Source organism: Mauremys reevesii, linkage group 24, assembly GCF_016161935.1.
Source record: "Mauremys reevesii isolate NIE-2019 linkage group 24, ASM1616193v1, whole genome shotgun sequence".
NCBI lineage: Eukaryota > Metazoa > Chordata > Testudines > Geoemydidae > Mauremys > Mauremys reevesii.
In genome coordinates, this window is record NC_052646.1 from 19,901,144 (window position 1) to 19,907,231 (window position 6,088).

Genomic DNA, 6,088 nt, shown 5'->3' on the forward strand with positions numbered 1-6,088 from the left:
CTTAACCAGGGGATCTTCAATGATCTAAAACTGAAAAGAGTCCTACAAAAAGTGGAAACTCAGTCAAATTACAAAGGATGAATATAAACAAATAACACACGTCTGTAGGGACACAATTAGAAAGGCCAAGGCACAAAACAAGATCAAACTAGCTAGAGACATAAAGGGTAACAAGAAAACATCCTACAAATACATTAGAAGCTTGTGGGGAGCCAGCAGAAGACACTCAGTTCTTTCAGCTCCAAAGCACAGGCCCGTAGCACTTGTGCTAAGGGGAAATGCCCTTAACAAGCAGCTGCATTAGGCCTCTTATCCGGTGTGTGGGCTGCAGTCACAGGAAGGCACTATGATCTCCCTTACACGCATGCACAGCCGGGACATTACAGGAGCCCTGCGACCCTCTGTTCCGCTCCATTGATTCCACTCACCACTAGCACTGCCTCGTTCTGTGCCCAGCCAAGTCTGATCAGTCTCTTCTGCTCACCAGCCCCTGATACAAGAACAAGGGGGCAGTCGGTGAAATTAACAGCTGGTGCACTGAGAACAAGCAAAAGAAAATGCATCTTCACACAGGTCCAAAGTCAGGCCTAGCATGAGCAGATGCAACTCCCATTGCTCTGGAGCCGTTTGATCCAGCACCCTGTGCAGAGCCTCCAGACCTCAGCCACTTCTCCCCATGAGCTAGTGTGTCTCCATTAATTAACCTCTGCCGCCCTGCTCAGGAAATTAGAGCAGTTACAGGAAAAGACCAACGGCTGGTGACAATCATCGCACTGAGTGCTGGACACACGAATGGGAAACAAGTCATTAGAACCAGAGTTTAGTGGTGCACGTTTTTGATATTCTCAATGCAAAGGGAAGATAGGAGGCTGGTATCTCCAGAAAGGGTATCTCCAGGCTCTCAGCTTCCCACCCACCTTCCAACATAGAGGATCCGCACTATGTGAAGGCTATAATTATAAAGAAACTGCCCACAGCCCATGGGAGGCCTGTAACCACAGAGAGACACCCCACACCATGGCAGGACTGCACCCACCTTTCCACAGCACCCCCAGCATTCCAAGTCTGCAGCCTGTCCATGCACAGGGCAGCCCCCCATTTCCTTCCTGGTGCTGCTTCTCTCCTCCCCACACAGCTACAAAATCCTGGATTGTGGCAGTTCCGGCTCCTTCCCTCCCCAGCCCAGGCCCCATGTTACACTCAAGTCCCTGACACACCATGTCCCTGGGGCAAATCTAGATGGGAGAGGTGGGGATTTATTTTTAGTTTGAATTTGTCTAGCTTCAGCTTCCAAACTCTGGATCTGGTTCTGTCTTTGTCTGACCCACCAGAGATTCCTCTAATATCACCAGTATTCTCCCCACATAACTTCTTACAGATCAGAATCAAGTCACCTCTTAGCCTTCTCTTGGATAATCTAAACCGATCGTGCTTTCCATGTCAGGAAGGTTTTCCGGACCCTGAACCATCCCTGTAGCTCTTTTTTGGAACTCTTTCCAATTTTTCAACACCCCTTTTGAACATGTGGACACGATATCCCAGCAGAGGACTCTAAGGGGAGCTGCATCTGAAATCTCCCTGGATGATGAAGCCGGCGAGGTGTCTGGCAGCTCGTTTGTTCTGGGGGACACAACCCCCGCCGTGTCCAGTGGTTACGCTAAGGGCTCTTTCCACTGCAGAGCGCTATTGGGGAAACCGGGGAGATCCCCATATCTCAAGCGAGAGGGAGGCCCAAAGAGCTGCAGGAAGAGGCGGGTGTTAAATGTACCTGTAACGGGTTGGGACTCACCACCTGGCGCCTCCTGCTGGTGACTCTGGGAATTAGCTCTTTCCAGTGGAGCGCCTCCTCCTGGCGGTGTCCCGTCCGTCGTTCTGTCCTTTGTCGTTGTCTCTGGACCCGCGTTGTTGTTGTGTGCTCGGAGGCATCCTCTTCGAGGCCACTGCCCTCCAGCAGTGCCCCTTAGTCCATCTGCGCCCCCTTCCGGGGGTCGGTGATCAGCAGTCCCACACCTCAGTCACTAGGTCCAACCGCCCTTTGAGTCCAATCCCTCCTGTCAGGGATCTGGCGTAAAAATATGGCCGCTCCCTACGGCCAATGGCTGGGTGCACTGCAAGGAGCGAAGGGGGGGAGGGGAACCCAGGCCCGACCACTACTCTGGGTCCCGGTCCAGGGACCCTCTGGCGTCAGCCTCACTGTCCTTCTCTCCCCTTCCGCTGTCTGTTTCCCTGGGCCGCTTCCCCTACGGCCCCTTGCACCCGCTAGGCCCTTCCCTTCAGGGCCTGCAGCCTGGCAGGCTACGGGTTCAAGCTCCCTAGCCTCCCCGAGCCTGGCCCGCACTGCGCTGTCCGTGGTGCTAGTCTTCTCCCTTGGAGACTGACCTTCCCCTGTCGAAGGCCTGGGACAGACTGACTGCTCCTGCTCTGGGCAGCCTTTTTATATGTCTGACCCTGACCCTGATTGGCTGTCTCCAAACTGGGCCCTAATTGGCTCACAATAAGCCCCTCTCTGATTGGCTCACAATAAGCCCTGTCTGCGCCCTGGCCTACTGCAGCGCATTCTCACAGGGAGCGGGGCAGTCCGCCCCACTACAGTACCTTTATTAAACCAGAACTCTGTTTCCACAAGCGCGGTGATTGCAAACCCAAAGGCAACAAATACCGAGATTAGGGAAGGAAAGTAAATGCTGGCTTCTCTTGCTCCATCCCCATACACGCCCATCGATGTATCTAGGTTCTTACATCAGTGCCCATCACTGTAGAATTTGGGGTCCTCCTAAGAGTAACAACAGTAACTCCATCTCTTCATTCTCCACGTGTGCTTGGTTCCCAGATTTCACAGCTCTTCCCTCCACTAAGGTGCAGTGAATGCCCTAATTATGTGACTGTGTATATATGATGTTCCATTTGGTAGCTCCGAGGCAGGGAGAGGCGGCTTCTTGTGTCATTTTGAATCAAATAAAAGAATAAAATACAGGGATATCCACATTCAGAATCAGAACGTAGGAAGTTTCCGACTGGATCAGATCCGAGGTCCATCGAGTGCAGTCTCCCATCTCTGACTATGGATGGGACCAGATGATCCAGAGGAAGGGTGAGAACCCCACAGCATCAGATGTGGAATAATCTCCCCCTGTGCCCTGCCTTTGTCTCTAAGAGTTAGAGATGAGCTTAAACCCTGAAGCTGGAGGTTTAATAGACCCACCGATATTTTTTATTATGATTCATTATGACACCTCTGGCTCTTCCTGATACCCAACCAATCATCTGACCCCCTTCCCGAGATATAAATATCAAATCCAAATACCCAACCTGCAGGGCTGGAGTCCAAGCACGGATCCAGTTTATACCCCTGTCAGGGTTCTCTCCCCACTCTGAACTTTAGGGTACAGATGTGGGGACCCACATAAATACCCCCTGAGTTTATTTCTACCAGCTTAGGTTAAAACTCCTCAAGGCACAATTTCTCTCTTATACCTTGGAATAAGTATTGCTGCCACCACCAAGTGATTCAAACAAACATTTAGGGAGGACCACTTGGAGCCCTACCTCCCCCAAATAAACCCCCAAGCCCCTATACTCCTTTTCCTGGGCAGGCTTGAGAATATATTCTCACTAATTGGTACAGGTGAATGCAGATCCAAACCCTTGGATCTGAAAACAATGAAAAATTTCAATCAGGTTCTTAAAAGAAGAATTTTAATTAAAGAAAAGGTAAAAGAATCACCTCTGTAAAATCGGAATGGCGAGTACTTTACAGAATAACGAAAGACTCAAGAACATAAAGGATCTCCCCTCTCGGCAAAACCTTAAAGTTACAAATCCAGGGACAAACCTCTCTCTAGACAAAAACCTCCCTCTAGACAAGGACAATCACAAGCCAAAATAAAAGTAAGCTAATTCTAATGGAGTTGGATTGCATGCCTTCTTCATCTGTCTCAGGCAAGCACACAGAACACACAGACAAAGCCTTCCCCGCCACCCCCAAGATTTGAAAGTATCTTGTCTCCTTATTGGTCCTTTGGGTCAGGTGTCAGCCAGGTGACCTGAGCTTCTTAACCCTTTACAGGTAAAAGAGGAATTAACCCCTTACAGGGCAAAGAGGAATTTTATGCTATCCTTAGTTGTATGCTTATGGCAGTCCCTTAATCCCTGTTTTCCTAAGAACAATAAAGCTCAGATGCACAAAGTGTCAGATCAAACTCTACAGCAGTTTATTGAAGGATAAATGCACCTCTCCAAGGTTTGGAATGACGATCAGATCACAAGCAGCGAGTACATGGAGCGGTGAGATTGAACCCACATTGGTTACCGAGTATGGAACATAGAGCAAATCAACAGCGACAGGTTGATTCGTAGCATCACACGAACTAATTCTCACGAGAGCCCGAAACACCCTGTGATTACAAACCCAGCACCTCAGCTCAGTCAGGGTCGGTGGTTCCCGAACACCCAGGCAAATCTGAACTCATCAACAATCAAGCAAATCAGGGATTAAACACATCAGCAGTAGCTCAAACCTCAGCTCAGGGTTGTCAATTGCAGAGGTGAGATTCCCATTAACTGTTAAGCCTCCATTACAGGTTTAGCAGCCAGACGCTTCCAAACCCTGTGGGGGTCATATGGATCCCTGTAGGGCTCGGGGATGGAGCTTTGCAACCAGAGCACATGGTTGCTGTTTGGTATCTGTGGTTAAGAATTTCCTTTGCCAAAGCCTGTGTGTTTTGATTCCCTGCCACATGTTCCCCAAGAGGTTAAAATACAAGATCAGAGTTTCCACAGTCGTGTTGGAATTGTGAGGTTGCCGACAAACAATGTGGGGTTCTGAGCCACTTTCTCTGCCTGGAGGGGGGTGAGGGGCGATTTAAAAAATAACAGGAAATGTCCTAGGTTTTTGCAGAGCAGACAAGCTAACGATAAGCAACAGCCCCGATTGCTTCCTCACTGCCTCCACAGCTGATCGGTGCATTCCCCTGCAAGCCAGAGCAGCTGGGTCTGGCTCACCCAGGCCGTGTTTTCTAGCCCTGCGGAGGGGACCCATCAGGAAGGCGCTGACTGACAGCTCTTGGTGTGTCCTGGGCTTGTGCCAGCGCCGTACTGCCCTGACAGGGAGTGACACCATCTCCAGTGAGTTCCTCTGCTGCATGTACTCCTCCAGCTCCCCCAACTGTACCTTTCCTCCCCCTCCCCCTCTCCTCCCCTTCTCCCCTCCCCCATCCCTCTGGCAGCGTGCTCCTTTTAGAAAACTGAAATACAGTAACTCTAAGCTCAGGAGGTCCCAGCACTGGCTTTATGGCAGGCGGCCAGCAGCGCCCACCTCCCAAGGAAGGATCCCAGACAAGAGGTCTGGCCCCAGGGATGGTTTTGGAGCCCCAGAGTGAGAAACAAGGGTGATGTGGTGGTGAGAGTCTGCTATAGACCACCAGACCAGGGGGATGAGGTGGACGAGGCTTTCTTCAGGCAGCTAACAGTAGTTACTAGATCACAGGCCCTGGTTCTCATGGGAGACTTCAATCACCCTGATATCTCCGAGGAGAGCAATACAGCAGTGCACAGACAATCCAGGAAGTTTTTGGAAAGTGTAGGGGACAATTTCCTGGTGCAAGTGCTGGAGGAACCAACTAGGGGCAGAGCTCTTCTTGACCTGCTGCTCGCAAATTGGGAAGAATTAGTAGGGGAAGCAAAAGTGGATGGGAACCTGGGAGGCAGTGACCATGAGATGGTCGAGTTCAGGATCCTGACACAAGGAAGAAAGGAGAGCAGCAGAATACGGACCCTGGACTTCAGAAAAGCAGACTGATTCCCTTGGGGAACTGATGGGCAGGATCACCTGGGAGAATAACATGGGGGGGGGGAGGAGTCCAGGAGAGCTGGCTGTATTTTAAAGAATCCTTATTGAGGTTGCAGGAGCAAACCATCCCGATGCGTAGGAAGAATAGTAAATATGGCAGGCGACCAGCTTGGCTTAACACTGAAATCCTTGCTGATCTTAAACACAACAAAGAAGCTCACAAGAAGTGGAAGATTGGACAAATGACCAGAGAGGAGTATAAAAATATTGCTCAGGCTGCAGGAGTGAAATCAGGAAGGC